At 41.5% G+C, this 25,734-nt stretch overlaps 1 pseudogene; it reads right to left on the bottom strand.

Moving 5' to 3' along the window:
* Positions 1-3,225: 3,225 nt before the first annotated feature.
* Positions 3,226-6,339, bottom strand: LOC147432125 (protein CLMP1 pseudogene; annotated as a pseudogene).
* Positions 6,340-25,734: the final 19,395 nt, after the last annotated feature.

The raw sequence follows: 25,734 nt of genomic DNA, 5'->3' as shown, positions 1-25,734 counted from the left end.
TGGATAGCACAATAGCAACTACAAATTGAAAATAATTGATAGGCTTATAAACAGACCCTCATGCAATTATCGGAAAATATTTATTGAGAGTAGTATAATTTCTTTAGCCAAACCTATTTCATTCAATTGCTATTCTCTCTCATACTTTCCTTTTTCTAGTAAGTTATCAGTGATGCGCCACAAGAGTTATGCTATGCCTTAAGAACCCCCAAATGCTAAAGTTAATGAATAATCTCTCTCAACTGTTAGCTAATCAATCAAGGTGCCCACACTCATATATAATGCATATGATGTGCAAGACTATGCTCATTTGTGAGAGCTTCTATGTGTCAAGAGTCGTTGAAAGCCAGATTTGATTATCATTTGCAACTTTTACCTCTTTTATGTGGTCTTTGATATCGTGTTAGTCTATACACAATTTGATGTGTTTTGTGGCTTAGTTGATATATTACGTGCATGGTGATATCATATTTGAGCATCTTTGATGCTACTTTGATTCGCTTATGTGCTTATGGTCATGTTGAGGCGGTTTATCATCATTTGATGTGTGTATATGGCAAAAATTGACGTGTTTTTGGCAAGGCTATGCTCTTTTGATTGATATCTCTCGATTGCATGCTTGAGACGAGATTGACTCGGGTAGGAGCTTTGAAAGTTTGCTAGTTTGGTGCCTGTGTGAGTGCAACATCTGCAATTTTAGCAAATTTTAGTCTCTCTATATCTACCGAGTATTTGTGGTTAGAGCCTTTGTACATTTGTGTGGTCATCACATTGTCGTTGCCAGCAAGTCTAGTATAGGCATGTAAATGACTTTGGCATATATCCTTAAGAGCCTTTCGGAGGGTTTTGGTGAGGTCTTTTCTAAAGCCTTGCATTGGGAGCATTAGTACCATTGATCGAGTGTAATTAGGTTTGTTCGATAACCCCGTACACAACTGCACCATCCATTAGGGTCAACTTCGAGTCCAACTATGCTATGTTGAGTCAACTTGATTTCAATTTGAGCTATGTTTTTATAATAGTAATTTTTGACTTATATACATAAAAATTACACTTTTTCTACTCAATTTCTGTAATTCTCTTGCCATATATTATGTACTTGATATATGTGTATTTCTATCTTGTTGTTTTGACTAAAATAGGGTCAAGCTATTTGCTAAAACTACGCTAGCTTTTCTTCGTGTGCTTGCTGTAGTATGTGTTTGAATATGACAACGTCTACATCAAGCATGAAACTCTTTTAACATAAAAAATTAATGATAGCAATTTCTCATTGTGAAAAGAGAAATTCCAGCTGAAATCTTTTAGAGGTTTAGCTATCTTCCAAGCCTATTATCATGTATGATGATGAAGATTTTCTTGAGTCGAATGAATCGAATAAATTTACCATTAGATTGTACTTGGTAGAATCACTATAAATTCATATATCAATAAGAAGACCACATATTCGCTAAGGAAGAAGCTATGCAACACTTATGAGAAAGCGATTGCTTCCAACAAGGAGTACCTTATGGAGAAGCTCCTTTGATTTGAGAATGCTAGAAGGTAGCTCTGTCACATCGCATCCAAATGAGTTTCATTATTTAGCAGGCTCAGAAGTTGTATATATGCTTGTTATGCTTAGTATTTGCAGTATGTGGCACGTTTGTTTCTACCATCAGGAGTTACTTCTTGGCAATAGGATGAACTTTGATGATGTGGTTACGAACAAGCTCACAAAATTACCGGCAAAATTCTTAATATCTATGAACAATTATTAGCTCTAAAGGCATTATAAGATATGTCCATGTGGCATGCACATATAACCCCATTTATATTTGAACATAGAGCCATGTACATGTGACCAAAACAACTGAAACAAGCATAATAAATATTAAGGAAGTGAAGATGGCATGCCCAAAAAAGAAGGAATAGTATTGTGAAGGATGTGTCAGTAAAAGGGCATGTGAGAGAGAGAGAGAGAGAGAGAATGAGAAACAGAAGGAAGCGAAAGGGGGGGAGGGGGGGGGGGGGGGGGGGGGGGGGGGGGGGGGGGGGGGGGGGGGGGGGGGGGGGGGGGGAGGGTAGGTTCAAGAAGTGGGGTAAAAAGCAAAGAGAACTGTCTTGGTTTTTTTAATCTCAAACTTTAGAACTAAAGAACAAACAATGATTTGAAGATATCCACTTACAACTATCATTGCCCCATCTCCAAAGCCAAAAGATCCAACAAAACACCCAAGCCCTTGCCACTAGCAGAACAAAACACCAACGAACAAGTCAACTTCAAATTAAGGGCAAGGGTGTGCTGTTTTCTTCAGTGCATTGGGATTCATCGCTTCAAGTATAATCATGGTTCTCTGAAAGCAATTAATGAGGAAAAAGGTCATGCTGACAAGTAAAAACTTCACTCCTAAATGTCCAAAAAAACCGCATTCATCCACACTATCCAGTATTGTGTTTACCCAATCAACTAGATTACATCCTTTGCAAGGCTGCCCACCTCACAACCCTCAGGATACCAGGTAAGCCACTCCTTATAAAGAAGACTCCATTCAGGGACAAGGAGCATTGGCTACCAGAAGTTACCACCACAACACTCAAAATTGCTGAGCTGAAATCAGAAAATACATTATTCATAATGATCCCTCAGCTTCAGCCGACCCTCTTCATATAATCTCATTGAACTTAACCTCTAGAAAAATCACAAATAGACAGTTAATAGGCTACCTACATTGTACAAGCATATCAGTGGATTTGACCCAATGTACTCACAAACATGATGCCAGATGCTCAAATTTCTAAACTACACTTTTGTGTCAATGACCATCATGTGCATACATCATTAATAGCTCTTCGCCTAGGCCTGTATTGATTTCATAAGGCACTTGAGCTTAGCAGTAAGCTAAACAAAAGCTGCGCGTCGATTCGTAAATTACAAACAATGCGCAGGGAGACTCCCCCCCCCCGAGGAATGGATGTGAATGGCTATGGAAGAATCCACCATCAATAGAGCAAACTTCCAAGCATGAGCCAATCAAAAACATAAAATCACATACTGAGACAGGAAATTGCCCTTGTTACATCATTACATCATTAATAGCTCTTCGCCTAGCCTGTATTGATTTCATAAGGCACTTGAGCTTAGCAGTAAGCTAAACAAAAGCTGCGCGTCGATTCGTAAATTACAAACAATGCGCAGGGAGACTCCCCCCCCCCGAGGAATGGATGTGAATGGCTATGGAAGAATCCACCATCAATAGAGCAAACTTCCAAGCATGAGCCAATCAAAAACATAAAATCACATACTGAGACAGGAAATTGCCCTTGTGTTCATGTCCTTTGAAGAGTCTTATGGGTGAGTTGCTATGTCCTTTGTCTCATCAACCTTACTATCTGTTTCATCGACAGAGGTAGGTTGACTGGAAGTTACTACTGGCTTTGTTGCTTCACATGAGCAAGTAGAGTTAGAGATGTGGTTATTCATCACCACGGCAATATCAGATGGAGAGGCACCTGCTAGCTCGAATTTCTTCACTGCACCGTCCAACAGCATCTTCCATGATGGGAGACCAAGCTTATACTGAACTTGAGAATGTTCAAACAATATGTTGCCCCAAAAAAGGTTAATTTGAAATCTCATGACTAAAAACTGTTCCTTAGTCTCAGCTTCCGATAGCTCCTGGGGAGCATCTCTATGACCTTTACCTACTTCTCTTTGAACCACCCGATGACCTGCCTTCGCTTCATTAAGCCGCACTTCTTCCAAATTCTCCCACATTCCAAATGCTATTTGCATTCTTTCTTCAGCCTTGCTAAATAAGCCAAGCGTCTGTGATGAATCCCAAGATGTTAAATCCACCTGGCTCGCTACGGCAAGAGACCACCTAAGCTTTGCACTCTCAAAACTCTCCTGCCCAAGAGCTAGAACCCCCTCATAAAAATCAGGCTTCACCTTGAGAGCCTCCTCATACTTCGACCTGGCTTGCTCATACTGACCCTGTGCCCAATCATACGCCATCTGTAGCTGCTTTTGATACTCACCTTCACCATTTGTTCCCTCCAATGGTATGCGTTTTCTTGCGGCACACATGTAAACATTACCCCAATTGAAGAATGCAAGTGCTGCAACTTCCTGGAATTTGCATGCAGCTGCTTCGAATAAGGGCTGCGCATCCTCACTTGTAACCGTCTCCTCTAAGGCTTCAGAGCAGAGCTCCATTCCAAGCTCATGAAGATCAATGTGCACATCTGGATCTACTCCAATGTGCGTGCGGAAAAGTTGTGCAAAATCCACAAGCCAGTCATCCATCTCTATTTCCTTACTTTTATTTTCGTCATCATCCTTATCACTGCTCTCCTCACAGCAGCTGCCTTGAATACCAGCTTTTCTATCCGTAACTATTTTAAGATCTGTCTCAGCATGAGGCGAACTCAACTCTGCACTTTCTTTGCTAGAATCCAAGCGTGGTACCTCTGTGCTGCCCTCAACCCCATTTTCTACAGGACCCTCATCCTCCTCATCCTCCAAAATTGGCTCCTGCTCAGCCGGCACCTCAACAATATGCAAGCGTAATGGCTCAACCAGGGGAGTAGGACTAGCACCTCCTACCTCACAGGAACGAGGCTCAGTAGAGTGTATTTTCTTTGCAAGCTCCGCTTCCAAAGCTGCTTCCGCAAGCCTGAGCTCCTCTGTGCTGGTTATTGTTACAAGATCACCATCCACGTCTCTGTATTTAATCAGGACTGCTTTTGATGATGGAAATCTCTTCCTGACTAGCTCCCTAAGTTCCTTGACCTTGCAAAGAAGGGGCATCATTGCAAGCCTTATATCATGATCATAAACAAGTTTCAAAGGCCTCATCGGTACACTTGCCTGCTTTTTGACACAAGAAGACGTGCCTGTTGAGCCGGACCTTGTTGTCTCAACAGAAGTGTGAATTTCCTGAGGTTTTGTAGCGAACTGCATTTTCTGAGATTCGACATTCGCAGTCTTGCTTTGCAAGGGCAATGTTGTCCCACTGGCAACAGGGGGGTGGTCAGGCCACCCATGCTCAGTGGCGTCCTTCACATTGTGCATGGAAGGAGATGCACTGCTTTGCCTGCCTTCAGGAATGAACATAACATTCTGCCTAGCATCAGAGAAAGGAATTCTGGTATGAGGTTGTTCAGGCTTACCTCCTTTCTTCTTTATAACAAGTTTGGGAGGACCTTTGCCAGCCATAGGACTTCCATTGACTACCGAAGCTCCCAAAGCAGCTGGAGATGTCCCAGAATGCATCGGAGGAGGAGATACCTGCACGGACGAAGGGCGGCAGCGAGCAAGTACCTCCTGATTATTCTCCTCCTTGTTTCTAAGAGCTGCTCGAAGGCGTCTTGCAAGCTCTAGTGCATCTGGATTGTTCCCATCCGTTTGCAAGAGAAGCTGAACATCCTGCAGAGCAAACTCTGGCTTCCCAAGAGCTTCTAATGCCCTGGCGCGTCTGAAAAGGGCACGACCAAAGCAAGGGTGAGCTTCAAGTGCAAGGCTGCATTCTCTAACAACTGCCTCATATTGAACAGGCTTCATCTGCATGAGGCAGGCAGCCCTGTTACTGTGGAAGACAGCTCTGTCAGGATGATTGCGGGGAGTAAGCCGGAGGGCCTGCTCGTAGTTTTCCATTGCACCATGGTAATCTTTGCTTTGGAATCGTCTGTTACCTTCCTCCTTAAGCTCGCGTGCCCGATGAAGAAATACAGCAGCCAAGTGTTCCATCTTCAATGACGCTGAGGACGCAGGAGGCATCTCTGTTGTGGGAATAGCAGCAGCAGCAGAGGTAGGCACGTCAGGCCTCTTAGTCTCAATCTTTCCGGGCATGTCAGTCACCGAAGTAGACCCATTGGGCCTCTTCTTCCTGCTGCCAGACTTACCCATGAAATCACAGCAGGAAGCGGCTCTCTCAGAGTTCTTGCAGAAAGGCCATTACAATGAAGCTAGCGTCAGAGAGGAAACAAAGTTTTTCAGTTGGGCGCAAACCTCAATTGCACATTGCTCTGAGTAAAGCCCAATGCGCCAAATAAGTGAGTTCTGGCCTTCTTGTAAGCGCACGCGCACAGAGAGAGAGAGAGAGAGAGAGAGAGAGAGAGAGAGAGAGAGGGAGGCCCGCACCAGTGATGCAGAGAGCTCACATGTTTAGGGTTTCTAGTACCTTCACTAACCACTGCTGGTCGAGCAGCCAAGCTTCCTAATAAGAATCTCTTTCGTGGACGTAAGACTCTGAGCCAAACACCTTAATAAGCAGAGATTAAACAAGTGATGAAATCACGAGGCCTGCCTTGAACTTCAAGTGTAGAATTGACACAGATAAATACAAGCCTGTGAAAACGCTCTAGAATGCTTCGAAATATTGCTCATCATTCTGGTGGAAGTTTTTCTTATCAATGCATCCAAGTGTGCTAGCAAGGAAAGTGCGGGTGTTTTGGGCGACTTATACACAATGATGAGATGCAGATGCACACAATCATGGATGGCAAAGAAGCATTCCACGATCTCAAGACCAGGAGATGAGAATGTTTGTGGGGAGTGCAATTCAAGAGAAGCTTTGTAGTATACAAACAACCCAAAGCCAGTGTTGTGATAATGCGAGAGAGAGAGAGAGAGAGAGAGAGAGAGAGGTGGACCAAACATGAGAGGGGGTATACTCTCCCACACACACACTCTCATTGTGTGAAGTGCAAAGTGCAAAGTGCAATAGCTCCATCTCCTTCTCCAAGCTTGTTGAGAAATTAAGAGCCTACACCAACACTCTTGGCTATGGAATGCAAATCCAATCAAGAGTCACGTTTCAATGCTTAAGCTTGCCATCTTCTTCATCTTCATTACTATGTTGTTATGCTATGCTAACAAGAAGAGTGATGATAAGTGAGGAACTATTTCTTTCTCCTATGAATGATTCTTCTTTCTCTTCTCTACCCTCATTCCCCGCTAGCTCTCTCCACCTTCGAAGGTGTTTGAGGCCTTGGGACTGAGGTTTGGGATAGTTAATGCTTTTTGCAAAGTTGATGTTATGCTCGTGATGCATGAAGCTTTCCATCCTTATTGCATCACTTAGGTCACAAGGAACACAAAGATTGTATTGTATGAAGCTTTCCATCCTTATTGCATCACTTAGGTCACAAGGAACACAAAGATTGTATTGTACCAAGTCTCTCTTGATGGGAGAATTTATAATACAAATACCTTTTGGAGGGAGGACCGGCTCCAAGTAAATCCGGTCCTCAACTATTGTCATGTTCTCTAATACTCTCTCTTGCAAAAGTATTGTTCATGCCAAGTTAATTAAGTACTATGTTTATGTTGCTACCATCAATTAAGTTCACTCTCTATGTTCTCAAAGTAATCTCACAAAAATGCTCACTCTAATTCTCTTAATTTCGTTATTCTCCAAATTCATAGGCCATTTCCATTATATTTCACCTAGATAGAACCCAAGACCTTCCCAATAATTATTTTCATTGTTTTAAAAAACAAGTTTTTCATATCTTTCAAAAAAGCATCTATCACCATTCTTTAGCTCCCATTGCACCACCTTTTGGTATTTTTATTTAGATAGTGCTTGATATTTTCTATTTTGCCCAAAGAACAAGGCATATATGTATGTGTATGCGTATGTCATTTGCACTTTCAGTTAGGTTGTAAGTTTAAGTTTTAAGTATCCCTCAAACCATTTAAGTTTTAAATTTGCGCTTTTAGTTAGGTTTATGTTTTAGGTTTAACCTAAACCGTATGCGTATTTGGTTTAGGTTTTGAATTTGGAAAGACCTATAGATATAACACACAAGAGAAATCAGGTGCATGCTCAAGACTTTAGATGTGCAATGCATGCCAAGAAGATATTTTAATCGCTCTCATAGGGTCACAAGGTTACTGATGTATAGCGACAAGTCAATACTCCATGGTTTCAACAGACTCATAGTTTCTACCAATTGCACTTGAATCTCCATAATCAAAAGCTCAACAATATTATCAAGCAATGCATCAATGACCAGGTCATGTCCAAGCACAAATGAAAGGTCGCACAAAACATCTCGATTCATAGGCAACAAAGAGTAGAAATTTGAGTATATACTCAATTGATGTTGTTTGCATGAAAGGAATTACAACCGAAAATCATTGCAACTAAAAACTATGGAAAAAATCGCTCAAGCGAAAGCTAGGTAAGCTAACTGCAAAAGGGAACTATGTAATATTGGCAACAAATAGGGGTTTAGGACAGTTTCAAAAGAGATCACTACAGCTTCTCGTGTGGCAAGAGGTTTTATGTGCGCTTGAAATCAATACATGCCCTTGATTGTCAATAGTGAATGTGCCAATGCCTTTGAGGCTAATGAAGGAGGACTTTAAATCAATACGATTTTTCTCATACAACTCTAAGGAGGAGCATTGCATACCAAGGACTTGATCAACTACTTTACCATGCAAAGTAACATTGATACTCTTTCTATCTCGGTCTCAGTAATCTTAGCTTGCAAGGAGGGAACCTTGAGAATAATCAAACCTTTGTCACATGAGAAGAAAAATGAAATTGATGCTTGGCAGCTTGCTCTATTTCCCTTGCAATAGTCACAAATGTACTCTAAACCAAGGCTGTTCACATTTACCACCTCAAGGGAACCAAAGACCTATCAAAAAAAAAAATCAATCAGCCTTTAAGAGCATCAAAACATGCTACAAACAAGGAGCTCAAGCTCTTCCCAAAACCCAAATTGGCAACTTGCTTGATAAGATGGATCTCAAAAATCCACGGTAGCTTGTCCGTGAGAGGGCATAAGATGGTTGCATCAACAATCGAGAGAGTATTGGATAATTGCTTAAACACATTTATGTTGTGAGCAACACATGAGAAGGAACCATTCTCTTTAACCTCATTGACCATATTATGGTAGTCCAACCTCCTTGATGGCACAAACAAGAGCTACAAACAAAAAAGTTTTATAATGATAGAGGACGTCAAAATTTATTAAACAAAAATCCAAAATTAATGAGAAGTAATTCCTTATACTTGCTCTATCACTTGAATCTAGACCATCAGCAATGACAAGACGAAAGCTATTACCACCATCCCTCCTAGCTGCATTGTCTATCTTCACAACCATGAAAGCTATACTAGGCACAAAGTCCACTGATGTGGAGGGTAAGCAACAACCAAATCTCTTATTTTATGTTTAGGAAAGAGGACTAACTTACATTCAAAAGGTTCAGCTTCAACTACAAGAGTTGTTGGATCAACATGCATGGGCCACATGCAAGTGCCTCATCATTGCGCACCAAAGCACCCTCTATGCGCAAGAACTCATTCACCTCAAATATCTCAACAAATTAAGGAGTATAGACTTCCAAAACCACAAAAGTAATGGTGTGTTTCGACTCCTTACGGATAAGATCTTCCTTCAAAAACCTATAGTAAGTGCTCTCACAAATTTTGTATGTGCCATACTTGGCCAAAACCTTCCCCTCAAATGAAAATTGAAAGTTTAAGCTCTCAAAAATTTGAGAGATTAGAAGGGGTTCAGGGGGCTTTGGGATCAAGAGAAACTGAGAGCTAAAAGTATCTACAATAGGCTTATTTTTAGACTATTGTATATTAACACAAGATTGCTTATTGGTAGAGCGAGAAATACTATCTTCCTTCTCCTTGCTTGTAGTTTTTCCTAAAGGACCAAACAACGCATTAATACACAACCATGTTCACAACCCTCTCATAAGATAAGTCTTAAGAACATACCTCTAACAAAGCTCAATGCTTTCTTGATAGAATAAGATGAAGAGGTCTTCTTAAGCTTTCCCTAAGGGCTCAAGCTTTTAGAGGGAGACAATTGCAACCAACACAACCTGGGGATGCAACTACACTACCTAAATTCAAAGGTATGACAACACAAGGTCTTGGAATATCTAGATCTTCTTCCTTGCACACAAGAGGAAGGTGGGGCAAAGGAGTTGTTCTAGCATCTGCAATAGAAACATTTGGAACACACAAAGGATCAAGATTCAAAAAAAGAAAGCAAGAGTCAAATCAAGAAACAAGTTCAAGGAGTTCAAACCAACCAACCATTTTGAAATGCATCTTGTAAGCAACAAGAGGGAAAGCTACAGGTCTTTTAAGATGTAAAGGTGGAGAAATCTTTTTTTCTACAATCCCAAGACTGCTAACTTAGAACTGAGCTTGCATTGAATGCAAGGCATAGTAAAGGAAGACTATTGCAAGAAAACTCTAAGGCAATATCACCAAAATGCAAGTATACAATAGATTGGTTTACCAAGGCTTATATTTGCAGCATGAAAGCAATTATTAGACAAAGAGAAGATCTTTCACAATATCTTTTTAGCAATGTTTATGATCTTTAGTGTAACCTTCAAGCTCATGGCTTTAAATGTGAGGCTATCAAAAGTAGGAAAGACGATATATCACATTTCTTTTTTGCATGGTGTTCAAATAAAAAGATACCTAATAGAGTGCCACTTAGAGAGAGAGAGAGAGAGAGAGAGAGAGAGAGAGAGAGAGAGAGAGAGAGAATGCTAGTTCTAGAGAGAGGTAGAGAGAATACTAGAGGTAGAGAGCTCTAGGAATAACTTTGTTGCTTACTAACATTTATTGTATTGATTTAAAAAGGAGAAAGATGAGCTAGAAACATAATTTTTATAGAGATCTCTTAAATTATCTTTGCCTTCTATTTTGATTTTTTGCAACGCCTAAATGAAGAAACAAAAGGAAAGAGAGGGGGATGGGGAGAGAAGAAACAAGTGCATAGTCTCAAAACTTAAATTTAAATGTGGACATGATGGCTTTGAACATAAATAAAATAAAGTACAAGAAATTTCATGAGCTTTTTCCCAAACTCAACGCTGATTGAATTCGCAAAGCTCTAGAACTCCCACATTAGTTTAAACATCTATAATGAGTCCATGGATCCCACAAGATAACAAATAATATGACAGGGTTCTGAATAATCTAGAAGAGTTCTACTAAAAAACCTAATATGATCCCCAAAGAAGTGATTTTCTCAATTAAATGACCCGAAATGCCTCAAAAACATGTGTCAAAGAGACATGCCATTTTATTCATCAATGCAAAACGCTCTCAAACAATAACCCGTTACGCCTAGGACTAATTGCTTGCTCAGCTACATCACGCAAACTAATAGACAACGCTCCTATCATTGCAAAGGAAACAAGATGTTAAACTTCACGCAAAGCTCAAACACCCACACCTAGAGATTCTAAAAAAATCCTAAGACTGCAATCCCAAACCCATAGGAGTCTTCAAAAATCAATCGCAACCCTCTTCCCAGTTCCAACACCGCATCAAAAATTCAAAAGGATTTGCAACACACAAAAAATAGCAAAATCTACCACCAACACAACACACTGAGAATATTTCATTTTATTATTTTAAATGTAACCAACAAATTATCCAATAGGCATTGCATTAACCCGCTCGCCAATGCAATGGTGGACAACAACATCAACACAGACCTCGAGTGCACACACCTTGGAAGGGCTTCTCTAAAACAAACATCATGAACCTGGGGCAGCAAGCCCATCATGGGCGGCACCCACGCCTTCTAGCTCGTCACTCGTGATGCCTTCACCGCCAAGTATTGTGTTTGCCGCAACAGTCTACACCACATGTTGAAAACTCTACTCCACTTGCAATGTTCTGCAATAAACAAACCCTAAAGCTCCTCAAACAGGGCACACATGCACTCACGAGGGCAAACTCCCCACCTAACCGAAAATATGGCCAAGTGGCACAATTATTCACTTATTAAGGCTCAAAAAGGGGAGCAAAGAAGCTTTCCAAGGTAGACATTAGCGTCCTCTGAAATAAGCTCAGCACACCGTTGCTCATGTGCACATATCTTGTCCACAAGTGAGCCACGACCTGCAAAGAGGCTCGCGCAGGAGCCAAGTGGAAAGCTTTGCTTGAGGCGTGCTATGAAGGGCATGAAAAACCAAGAGAGGTTGAGGACTGTTGAGAAAAGCCAAGGATAAAGAAGAGAAAGTGAGCAAGGTAAGGGACCTATGTTTTTAGGGGACTCTCCTCATCTCAAGACCTTTGAGAGGAAATAAGAACCTCAAAAAGTGATGAGATAATAAAAACCTCCACAATGCCCTACCTTTTCATGGGCCAATGATAGCGTTTTGGCAATCGCACCTTCTTGAGAGCCTATTCACCCACCAACATAGGATTCGGCCATGTTGGCAACATTCTTAAACACACTCAACAACCCACTACGCCTAGTCATAACTTTCTCTTGAGTACTCACTGCATCACTCACCAATCAAAAAAAATTCTCCCAAAAACTTATTTTAGCTAGCCAAACAAAGAAGTCATAGCCTACATTCTATTGTAAGAGACCATATCCCATGCACAAGTTTGCAAAGACTAGATTTTTCTTTTCCAAGAGCCCTTAACTAACATAGCAATGGCATCATGAAATTGTTCACCCCTCTCTTCTTCTTGCATGCTTCAAGTTCCTCATTTGGTGAGAGAATCTCACTTTTCTTAAAAGAAGATAGCGCAACACTTTGTAATTCTTCCATATTGGGCATATCCTAGAGTCACATGTCAATGACTTGTACACTGGTAGCTATACTAGACTCGGCATAAATACTAACCACCATATAGAATTTAGAAACAGGATAACACTTTCTTGCCCTCCCTACAATGCATACTCTACAATAAATGCATTCCAAGATATATTCCAGTAGACTACATCTTTGACTGGTGCACATCAAAAACCTTATGTGCAAGCCCTGCACAACATTCCAGATTCCCTTTGACACAAACATGGATTATCATGTAAGCCCACATTGGGTAGCTATCTCCATCCAATTTTTCTCAGCAACAAGCATCTTAAAAACATATGTGTAACAACAATGTGCATAATGCATCAAACTTGATAGCTTGAGGGTTTCCTTGGGTCATAAGTCTCCAAGTACTAGCAAAAGTCTAGTTAGAGTCTAACAATGCATCAAGAACAGTCTATATAAGTGAACTGTAAGAAATAACTTCATTTGCAAAAATGAGTTACTCATTTGATATTCTTGATACTAGCAAGAAAAGTATCCATGTCATTTTCCTCTTGCATAATCTTTAACTCTAGGTCTTTACATAGCAATGCAATTTTTGTATTATTGTTCTCTGCAAAAAGACCATCTAGAGTATCTCAAGCCTATTTTGCTGATTTTGTTGAGCGAATGTAGGAGTAATAGTCTTATATTCAATCAATGCATGAGCTTGTGCATCTCTTACATCCCAATGAGATCGCTCAACTGTGGGCAAAACAACTCTGGCAAGACATCTACTAGAACCTACAACATTCTCTATATAGACTGTATCCAGAAAAGGCAGATGTACATCAATGCCTTGCATAACATTCCAGATACCCTTTGACACAAGAACATGTATCATCATGTAAGCCCACATTAGGTAGTTACCTCCATCTAATTTATTCTCAACAATAAACATCTTGAAAACATGTGTTGTTATCAGCCATGTTGAGTGATTACACTTGCTGTGAAAACTACCCAAAAGAGGAAAACGAAAGTAGGATTAACACGTGCTATACAACACAATGGTTAACAAATCCTTCTTTGAGAGGGGATTTAGGTATACCTGGCTACCGTGGAGAGGATTAATTTTGTAGCTAGGAGTGATTTAAGGATTTGGGATTTTCCAATTGACAAGAGGGGAAGGAAGATAACCCTACTCGGAATGATCCAAAGAGAACTCCTTTGGTTATGATAAAATTACCCTTCAAAACTCAACCCCTTCTTGAGAGAATCGGATGTTAACTTAAGTATGTCATAAAAACTTTTACACACATAATTTATGCAAAAATCAAGAAAAAGTTGTGGGCCTTTCATAAGAGCGTTTCTTTTGAAGAAATTATAATTCCTCTTTTTAAAAAATAAGGTTAGTTCCAAAACGAATTCCATTACTTAGTTGCCTTTACTTTATGACATTTACCTTTATAAGAGTAATTTAGGTAAGAGAATAAAAGTAAGTTAAAAAAACAATCAAAGGTTTTTTTTGCGGGAGATTAAGGGATAATTAAAGATACTAGTCACCTTTCATCATGCATACTATCTAGGTAAATATGATCTTCAATCTATGGTTAAAGAGAGTGTTTTCTACTCTCTCTATGCCATGTTAGTCTGGTAATCTAAAGAACTTAAAATATTGGTTAAGCTAGCAGACCGGCCACAGTAGGGATCCAAAGGAGGGAAAATAGGGATCCAAAGGGGGGGCCATCTGCAAAAGAGCCATGTGCAACAATGGGCTTAAAGGACCCTAAGGTTCAGCCCATTAAGACTTCCAAAATGCTAAGGTTCCAAAATTCAAAGGTTGTGTCCAAAGGTCAAGCATGGGGGGAATTGGATGCTTTGTGTGTGTCCCAAAAGTCTTTATCAATCCCTACATAGGAGGGGACGAACCTTGGGAGTAGGGGATGAGAGAGAAACTTAGACACACACACACACACACACAAGCTCCCTTTACACAAAGGGAATGAGGGACACATGTCAGCTCCCTAGCCCAGATGCCCACAAGGTGTACCCAATTACTATTGGATGGCCTTGGAGGTGGACCAATGAGAATTAGGAATCTAGTTTACTTAATTTAAAAACACTTAATAAAAGAACCAATGAGAATTAAGCTCTCTAGAAGACTCTTGGACAGTCTCCCAAGGGGTCCAATGAGCATTCAACAGCCCAATGGCTTGCTTGATTCCTATTGGCCAAGAGGCAAAGGGGTCCAATGAGAGTTTAGTTGCATTTATTAATTACATAAAGCTCTCACAAAAGGGGAAAGGGGGACACATGTCAGAAGGCTATCACTTATAATGCTTAATTATCATTGGCTAGCCCTAGGGAGGTCCAATGAGACTGTAGCATGAGAAAATAGCAAGAGGGGTCGACCAAGAGAGAGAGGGGGACTGATTTTTGCAAGGCATTATCACACACACACTCACACAATCTCATGTGTGAAGTAAAGAAGACTCTCTCTCCTTCTCAAGCTTTAATGGAAAGCTCACCACCTACTCCAAGCTTGTGAGAAGGGAGGCCTACACCAACAACTCTTGGTTTTGTGGATGCAAATCCAACCAAGATCCAAGCTTCAATGCATGCTCATCTCCTCTACCATGCTAATTACTAAGCTAAGCTATGCTAATATGAGTGATTATGTGAGGAGATGTACATCTTTCTCGTAAGAATACTCCTTCTTCCTCTCAATCTACTCTCATACCCCGCTAGCTCTCACCATCTTTGAAGGTGTGTGAGGTCTTGGGTCTGAGACCGGAGAGAATTGATGTTGTGTTTGATAAGTGTTTTGCTTAGTGCATGAAGCTTTCATCTTCATTGCACTAGCTAGTCTTGAAGGAACACAAAGAATTGTATTGTACAATGTCTCTCTTGATGGGAGAAACGATAATACAAAGCCTTTTGGAGGGGGGACCGGCTCCATGTAAATCTGGGCCTCAACTGTTGTCAATAGCTTGAATTCTCACTCTTTGAAAGTATTGTTCATGCTATCTAACTAGGTGTTATGCTTTTTGTTGATCTCTCCACCCAAGCACTCTTGTGATTCTCATTAGGAATCCATTCTAATGAAATGCCCACTATGTTCATATTAATTTCCTAGGCCATTAAGTGTTACATTGGTATCAGAGCACAAGGTTTCTCTTTTCTTGCTCAAGAAGGGAGGTCCTCAAGCTACCTATAAATGGTTGGTATTATTAATTGCCTGTGAGTAAGTAGAATAGGGATTTTTCAGCCTTGCAATGTGCCTGCCTTCATGCAGCTAACGGGGCATGACCGTTGAGAGCTATGGTCTTAATAGTGGAGTCCTACGAGGCTTGCACTATTGAGCTATTAGAAGCTTGACAGGAGCCGGTGCTGTTTTGGTGTTGAACGACCCTCTCTTCTATTCCATGCAATTAATGGTATTCGAGCCACGGGTACAGTAGCTTGAGTGCTTTTTCTAAAGGGGTAAAGAGGAGTAGCAACTAGGGCTTGAAGTGCCAAAGTACACCTAAAAAGTTTACACCTAAAAGTTGTTAGAATGGCTGACAATAGTAAAGAGAGTGAAATTAATGTTGATAACTTTGATTTTGCTAATGAGAAAGTGAAGTGCAACGGCAGCTCCGTGCTCATGGGATTCTCCAAGCTCCCCACCATGATGAGAGAACACCTAGGAAGCCTCCTTGTGAGACTTCCAAAAGAGGTCTCTCTCCGATTCGGGAAGAAGAAGAGAATCCATACGAAGGACTCAAGAATTTACTTCTTGATGATGCATCTCGTTCTCAAAGGAGAACTCAAGAGCCTCCACCAAAGGAATTGAGTCTCCCGCCACCTCGGTGGAGATGGCTCCACGAAGATGGCGGGCTAAACGCTCTCCATCACCTCCAAAACGGAGAAGACCATCGCACCCTTCTCCACACCATAATTCAAAGAGGGGTGACAAAAAGCAAGAGAAGAAAAAAGCGAGAAAGAGGACACCATCTTCTCCATCTTCTTCATCCTCTTCCTCTTATGAAAGTGATGGTGAAGACGATGAAGATCAAGACAAGAAAAAGGCGAGAAAGAGGTCACCCTCTTCTCCACCTTCCTCAAATTCTTCACCTTCTGAAGAAAGTGATAGTGAAACCTTTGAACCATCAAAAAAAAGAGGCCATAGGAAATCCTATGCCGCATGGAAGAGGTCGTCCAAGCTGAAGAAGTTCAAAGAGGGAGGGAAGAGCATCTCTTTCCTTACCTATGATGGCACCTTTGGTGCTACGGACAAAGTCTTGGCCTTTATCCAACAATTTTATGCGGCGTTCGGAGATGAGGGCTTCAGGAAGTCCTCTAAGCTATGCCATGTAGCTATGCACTTTCAAAAGTCCGCAAGGCAATGGTGGTCTAGCCTACGAGCCAACAGTGAAGCTCCACGAACATGGAAAGCTTTAAGAGCTTCCATTATGAAGCCGGTTTTGGCCACCAATGCCAAAGACAAAGTACTCACCGAATGGAGAAGCTCAAAGCTCTCTCCCTATGAATCCATCCACAAATATGTAGAAAAGTTTTGGGACCTACAACTCAAAGCCACTATCTTCAAAAAGTTGGATTTTGGAGAGCAAAAGCAACAATTTTGTGCGGGCTTAACCGAAGAAATGGCGGAGTATGTCAACTCCCAAAGGCCACGTACCATATCGACGGTAATACACCATACTATGGTGGCCTCTCGAATCAATTTCCAAACGGGGTTCCAACAAGCCTAAGGGGAAGGACAATGTCCAAAAGTCTCCTAAGGGCAACTCCAACAAAGCTAAAGAGAAGGGAATTTACAAAGGTAAAAACAAACTGTCTCCTATAGAGCTTGAGCGTTATCACAAGGATAACCGGTGTTTCAAGTGCGGCGAACAAGGGAATGCGTACCGCGCTTGTCCCCAAAAGAACAACCGCCAAGATCCTCCTAGAGCTACCTTGGTTGAAATCCAAGAGGAGGAGACTCACCAAACTCACCACAAAGATCTCCTCTATGCCATGCTTGGGGAAAGGTAAGAGAACATGATGCTTTTATTCTCTTTGACCCTGGTTGAGGACCGGATTTGCATGGAGCCATTCCCCCCTCCAAAAGGCTTTGTATTATGGTTTCTCCCATCAAGAGAGACATTGTACAATACAATTCTTTGTGTTCCTTCAAGACTAGCTAGTGCAATGAAGATGAAAGCTTCATGCACTAAACAAAACACTTAACAAACACAACTTTAATTATCCCCGTTCTCAGACCCAAGACCTCACACACCTTCGAAGATGGTGAGAGCTAGCAAGGTATGAGAGTAGATTGAGAGGAAGAAGGAGTATCTTATGAGAAAGATGTACATCTCCTCACATAATCACTCATATTAGCATAGCTTTAGCTTAGTAATTAGCTTGGTAGAGGAGATGAGCATGCATTGAAGCTTGGCTCTTGGTTGGATTTGCATCCACAAGCCAAGAGTGTGTCGTTGTAGGCTTCTATCTCACAAGCTTGGAGTAGGTGATGAGCTCTCCATTAAAGCTTGGGAAGAGATAGTCTTCCCTTTCTTCACACATGAGATTGTGTGAGTGTTTGTGTGATAATGCCTTGCAAAAATCAGCCCCCTCTCTCTCTTGGGCGAGCCCTCTTGCTATTTGCTCTTGCTGAGCCCTCATTGGCTCTCCCCAAGTCAAGCCAATGATTATTAAGCAACATAAGCGATAGCCTTCTGACATGTGTCCCCCTTTCCCCTTTTGTGAGAGCTTTAGGTTATTAAATAATTAAACTAAACTCTCATTGGACCCCTTTGCCTCCTGGCCAATAGGAATCAGGCAAGCCATTGGGCTCCTGAATGCTCATTGGACCCCTTGTGAGACTGCCCAATAGTCTTCTAGGAGACTTAATTCTCATTGGTTTCTTTTATTAAATGTTTTTAAATTAATTAAACTAGATTTACTCTAGCTTAATTCTCATTGGTCCACCTCCAAGGCCATCGAGTAGGAATTGGGCACACCTTGTGGGCATCTCGGCTAGGGAGCTGACCTGTGTCCCTAATTCCCTTTGTGTAAAGGGAGCCTGTGTGTGTGTGTGACTTTCTCTCTCATCCCCTACCTTTAGGGCTCACCCCCTCATGTGTAGGGATGTGTGTTGACTTTGGAGAGCACACAAAGCATCCAATTCTCCCTAAGCTTTAACCCTTTGGACACAACCTTTGAATTTTGGAACCTTAGCATTTTGGAAGTCTTAATGGGTTGAACCTTAGGGTCTTTTTAGCCCATTGTTGCACATGGATCTTTTGCAGATGGCCCCCCCTTTGGATCCCTATTTTCCCTCCTTTGGATCCCTACTGTGGCCGGTCTGCTAGCTTAACCAATATTCTAGCTTTTTCTCCCCTAGCACTTCCCCACATTAAATGATCAGTTTAATATGAGAAAATCATTTAGGAGAATTAGATATTGATTATTATGACATTACCTCTCTCTTGAAATCATAGTCGTCCTTGACTATGGTGTAGAGAAGATAAAGCATATTCATGAGTCCTTTTCTTAGCGGGTAGAGGATCCCTATGTTACCCTACGACATCATTCCACAATGGATGACTAGTCCATTTGGCGCTTCAGAGCCTGAGGCTGCCGCAAGCATGTCTGCACATTAGTCTTATCAATCTCCATAGTAGAGTGACAAGCTCTACTTGGTGTTTGGGAGACGTCGTCTCCGCAAACTTGATCTAATCATGCATACTACTTCATTTTTTTGCACAATAAAGAAAAAGAGAGTCTTATAAGACAAAAAATTTGTTCATTTTTAACATTTTGTATATTTGCTTACTTTTGGAAAGCATTGTAAGCATTGACAAGGTTTAGGTTATCCTTTAATTGTATGCCTTGCATTCATCTAGCATCTTCAAAAGGATAATTCTTAAACTTAATAAGATATCATCGGATAGTCTTACCGCCTCTTAGTACCTTGTCTTCATGTCGGAGAATGGACTCGGACTGCAGCACCTCTTCTTGGTCCTCGATCTCCGGTGGGTCTTCAGTAGTTGGTTCTTGAGGTGGCTCTCCTTTGTAAGGCTTTAATAGGCTCACATGGAAAGCATTGTGTATGAGCCAATGATTGGGCAACTTGAGTTGATAGGCCATCTCATTGATTGGCCTAAGAATCTGGAAGGGACCATAGTACCTTTTTGCTAGTTTAGCATAGTACTTTTGGTGGCCCGTAGGATTCTTGCCCGTCGTGTGCCTTAATCGAGCCTTGGGAAACTTTAACAAGACCCAATCGTTTTCTTTAAAGGCTTGGGCTCTTCTGTGCTTGTCAGCAGCAGCCTTTGCCTTTGCTGTGAGATAGAGATAGCATCCTTAATCTTTTGAAAAGATTCTTGTAGGTCTCGGCTATACTCATCTGCAGCGAAGATCTTCCCATGTACCTTAAGTAACAAGGGACTTTTTGATCTTCCCTCAATTACCTCGAAAGGTGCTTTTCCCGTGGAAGTATGTACAGTGTTATTGTAAGCATACTCCACTAAGGGTAAGTACTTCTCCCATTGGGATCTTTGATCTACTTCCGTTACATAGGCTTTTAGTAGATCGAGAATTGTTAGGTTAGATATTTCACTTTGGCCATCCGTTTGTGGATGATAGGCCGAAGAGAAGTTTAGCCTTGTTCCTAAATTCTCAAAGAGACCCTTCCAGAAATTACTGGTCATTCTAGGATCTCTATCCGACACTATGGACATTGGCAAGCCATGGTACTTGAAAATTTGTGAAATGAAGAGGGTTGCCATTTGATGGGCTTTGATAGTCTTTTTGACAGGTATAAAATGAGCTTGTTTACTGAACCTGTCTAGTATCGTCCATATTCCCGTATTCCCATGGATAGACTTAGGCAATCCAAAGATAAAATCCATGAATATGCTCTCCCATGGTGAATTCGGGATTGGCAAGGGTTGAAGCAATCCAAGTTGCTTCCCACTATCAAATTTTGTCTTTTGGCATACCACACATTTAGAAACATACTCTTGTATGTTCACTTTCACGGTAGGCCAATAGAAATATGTTTCAATTCCCTTTAAGGTAGACTGAATCCCTCTATGCCCCGCATAAGGTGGAGCATGAGATTCATACATTACTTTCTCACGTAGTGAGTTAGTAACACATAGTCTATTGCCATAGAGAAGATAACCGTCTTGTAAGGTAAATGGTTCTTCTTTCTTCCCTAATGAAGGGCTGAAATCACATCTCTAAAATCGGGATCAATAGCATACTCATCTATCATTGAAGATAGATCATTGTGAGTTGCTTTGGAAACCGCATTCACTCTCGGGTGTCTTGAGAGTGCATCAGCTACTTGATTATGCTTGCCAGCAATGTGAGCAATATGAAAATGAAATTGCGAAAGGAAATTTGCCCACCTCATTTGTTTGTCGGAGAGTTTGGTCTGCGTCATGAAGTACTTAAGACTTTGGTGATCCGTTCGCAGAATGAAAGGAGTCCCCAATAAATAGTGCTTCCATGAGTCTAAGGCATGTAGAACTGCAAGGAGTTCCTTTTCGTATATTCCTAGAGCTTGCTCAACAGGGTCGAGCCTTCGACTCTCATAGCCTATGGCATGCCCTTCTTGGAGCAAAACAGCTCCAAGGCAATCACCACAAGCATCACATTGGACCTCAAATGGCTTTGAGAGATCCGGTAGTGTAAGCACAGGTTGAGAGATAATCTTTTCTTTAAGCTTTTCGAAAGCATTGTTCTCCTTAGCAGACCATGTATACCTAACGCTTTTCTTTGTTAGGTCATGTAATGGTCCCGCAATTTGTGAGAACTTTTCTATGAAGCGTCTATAGTATGCACACATACCTATAAAGCTTCTTAGTTCATGAAGATTCCTTATTTTAGGCCATCCTTTTATTACCTCTAACTTAGATGGATCCATTTGGATGCCATCTTGAGAGATAATATGACCTAAATACTGAATCTCTTGCAAGAAAAATTCACTTTAATTTCGATTAACATAAAGTTTATTCTCTCTTAAAACTTGAAATATTACCTGGAGGTGTTGCTTGTGTTCCTCCAATGAATTAGAGTAGATGATAATATCATCAAAGAACACTCCAGTGAAGGTTCGATGAGGCCTGAACAGCTTCTCCATCAAGCGGTTGAATGTGGCTGGTGCATTGGTCAAGCCAAAAGGCATGACAATGTATTCGTAAAGACCAAATGTGGTGAGAATTGCGGTCTTTACAATGTCTTGATCAACTATCCTTATTTGATGATAGCCACTTTTTAGGTCAATCCTACTGGAGTAGGTCGATCCTTGTAACTTATCAAATAGGTCTTCTACCCGTGGAACGGGAAACCTATTCTTGATAGTGATCCTATTTAGTGCTCTATAGTCGACACACATACGATATGTGCAGTCTTTCTTTTCACTAGTAGCACAGGTGAGCAAAATGGAGATGAGCTTGGCCTAACCATACCCTTCTCAACTAACTCATGCACTTGCCGCATAATCTCCTCTTGTTGAGCTTGAGAAACTCTATAAGGAGGTTTGTTAGGCGGTGAACTTCCTGGAAGAAGTTCAATTGCATGGTCATCATTACCTCGTTTAGGAGGTAACTCACAAGGGATGTCGTCAATAAAAACATCTTGAAACCTCTTGAGAAAATTGGATAACTCTAATTCCTTTTGGTTGCTTTTATTTTCTTTTGCTAAAGCATTAGGTTCATTTTGAGAATCTTTAACAAAAATCGTGTACACGGAAATAGAGCTCTTTATTGACAATGGGGATAGTGTTACCAATTTTCTTAGCATCTATATACATGTCTTTTTCCCTGAACTTAAAGGAGATTCTCCTTTCAGGAAATTTAACATCGGCAGCCAGGCGGTCAAAACCATGGTGCCCCTAGGATTACATCCTCATGCTTGAGAGGAGAGATAAAGAAGTCCTCTTTGTCCACATAGCCTTGGACATGAAGCCTCAATTTCTCGATTAAGGGAGTGACTGAAGCTTCTTGCCCCTTGAAGGCACTGTTTGGGGGTAGGACATCTCCCATCTCAAAGGATTGTATGCCTAGCTTGGTGGCTAACTCTATAGATATAAAATTGTGAGTAGAACCAGGGTCAAAGAGAATAAAAGCATCATGTTCTCTTACCTTTCCCCAATCATGGCATAGAGGAGATCCTTTGTGATGAGTTTGGTGAGTCTCCTCCTCTTGGATTTCAACCAAGGAAGCTCTAGGAGGATCTTGGCGGTTGTTCTTTTGGGGACAAGCGCGGTACGCATGCCCTTGTTCGCCGCACTTGAAACACCGGTTATCCTTGTGATAACACTCAAGCTCTTCAGGAGAGAGTTTGTTCTTACCTTTGTAAACTCCCTTCTCTTTAGCTTTGTTGGAGTTGCCCTTAGGAGACTTTTGGACATTGTCCTTCCCCTTAGGCTCATTGGAACCCTTGTTTTCCGGGGGCTTATTATTTCTTTTAGCCCCTGTTTGGAAATTGATTCGAGAGGCCACCATAGTATGGTGTATTATCGTCGATATGGTACGTGGCCTTTGGGAGTTGACATACTCCGCCATTTCTTCGGTTAAGCCCGCACAAAATTGTTGCTTTTGCTCTCCAAAATCCAACTTTTTGAAGACAGTGGCTTTGAGTTGTAGGTCCCAAAACTTGTCTACATATTTATGGATGGATTCATTGGGAGAGAGCTTTAAGCTTCGCCATTCGGTGAGTACCTTGTCTTTGGCATCGGTGGCCAAAAACTGCTTCATAATGGAAGCTCTTAAAGGTTTCCATGTTCGTGGAGCTTCACCGTTGGCTCGTAGGCTAGACCACCATTGTTTGGCGGACTTTTGAAAGTGCATAGCTACATGGCGTAGCTTGGAGGACTCCATGAAGCCCTCATCTCCAAACGCCGCATCAAATTGCTGGATAAAGGCCAAGACTTTGTCCGTAGCACCAAAGGTACCATCATAGGTAAGGAAAGAGATGCTCTTCCCTCCCTCTTTGAATTTCTTCAATTTGGACAACCTCTTCCATGCGGCATAGGATTTCCTATGGCCTCTTCTTTTTGAGTGTTCAAAGGTTGCACCATCACTTTCTTCAGAAGATGAAGAATTTGAAGAAGGTGGAGAAGAGGGTGACCTCTTTCTCGCCTTTTTCTTGTCTTGATCTTTGTCGTCTTCACCATCGCTTTCATAAGAGGAAGAGGATGAAGAAGATGGAGAAGAGGGTGTCCTCTTTCTCGCCTTTTTCTTCTCTTGCTTTTTATCATCCCTCTTTGAATTATGGTGTGGAGAAGAGTGTGATGGTCTTCTCTGCTTTGGTGGTGATGGAGAGCGTTTAGCCCGCCGTCTTCGTGGAGCCATCTCCGCCGAGGTGGCGGGAGACTCGCTTCTTTCTCGTTCCTTCGGTGGAGGCTCTTGAGTTCTCCTTTGGGAAGGAGATGCATCATTAAGAAGTAGATTCTTGAGCCCTTCATATGGATTCTCTTCTTCTTCCCGAATCGGAGAGAGACCTCTTTTGGTAGTCTCACAAGGAGGCTTCCTAGGTGTTCTCTCGTCATGGTGATGAGCTTGGAGAATCCCGTGAGCACGGAGCTGCCGTTGCACTTCACTTTGGAGAGATGGATTGCCCATGGCTTGTTGAAGCCTAGTAACAAGATAGTTAACAAGCATTGAAGCATCATTAGTAGCTTGCTCATGAGCAAAATCAAAGTTATCAACATTAATTTCACTCTCTTTACTATTGTCAGCCATTCTAACAACCTTTAGGTGTAAACTTTTTAGGTGTACTTTGGCACTTCAAGCCCTAGTTGCTACTCCTCTTTACCCCTTTAGAAAAAGCACTCAAGCTACTGTACCCGCGACTCGAATACCATTAATTGCAAGGAATAGAAGACAGGGTCTTTCAAAACCAAAACAGCACCGGCTCCCGTCAAGCTTCTAATAGCTCAATAGTGGTTAAGCCGTAGGCAAGCCCCGTAGGACTCCACTATTAAGACCATAGCTCTAGACGGTGATGCCCCGTTAACTACACGAAGGCAGGGGCACTGCAAGGCTGAAAAATCCCTATTCTACTTACTCACAGGCAATTAATAATACCAACCATTTGTAGCTAGCTTGAGGACCTCGCTTGTTGAGCAAGAAAAGAGAAACCTTGAGCTCTGATACCAATGTAACATTTAATGGTCTAAAAACTATGTGTAGCGGAAATTAGCATGAACATAGTGGGCATTTCATTAGAATAGATTCCTAATGAGAATTACAAGAGTGCTTGGGTGGAGAGAGCAACAAAAAGCATAACACCTAGTTAGATAGCATCAACAATACTTTCAAAAGAGAGAGAAATTAAGCTATTGACAACAGTTGAGGACCGGATTTGCATGGAGCCGGTCCCCCCTCCAAAAGGCTTTGTATTATGGTTTCTTCCATCAAGAGAGACATTGTACAATACAATTCTTTGTGTTCCTTCAAGACTAACTAGTGCAATGAAGATGAAAGCTTCATGCACTAAACAAAACACTTAACAAACACAACTTTAATTATCCCCGTTCTTAGACCCAAGACCTCACACACCTTCGAAGATGGTGAGAGCTAGCAGGGTATGAGAGTAGATTGAGAGGAAGAAGGAGTATCTTACGAGAAAGATGTACATCTCCTCACATAATCACTCATATTAGCATAGCTTTAGCTTAGTAATTAGCTTGGTGGAGGAGATGAGCATGCATTGAAGCTTGGCTCTTGGTTGGATTTGCATCCACAAGCCAAGAGTGTGTCGTTGTAGGCTTCTATCTCACAAGCTTGGAGTAGGTGATGAGCTCTCCATTAAAGCTTGGGAAGAGATAGTCTTCTCTTTCTTCACACATGAGATTGTGTGAGTGTGTGTGTGTGATAATGCCTTGCAAAAATCAGCCCCCCCTCTCTCTCTTGGGCGAGCCCTCTTGCTGTTTGCTCTTGCTGAGCCCTCATTGGCTCTCCCCAAGTCAAGCCAATGATTATTAAGCAGCATAAGTGATAGCCGTCTGACATGTGTCCCCCTTTCCCCTTTTGTGAGAGCTTTAGGTTATTAAATAATTAAACTAAACTCTCATTGGACCCCTTTGCCTCCTGGCCAATAGGAATCAGGCAAGCCATTGGTGGGCTCCTGAATGCTCATTGGACCCCTTGTGAGACTGCCCAATAGTCTTCTAAGAGACTTAATTCTCATCGGTTTCTTTTATT

This window comes from Adiantum capillus-veneris, chromosome 20, assembly GCF_014529385.1.
Source record: "Adiantum capillus-veneris isolate H3 chromosome 20, ASM1452938v2, whole genome shotgun sequence".
NCBI lineage: Eukaryota > Viridiplantae > Streptophyta > Polypodiopsida > Polypodiales > Pteridaceae > Adiantum > Adiantum capillus-veneris.
This window is presented reverse-complemented; position numbering and strand designations above follow the sequence as displayed.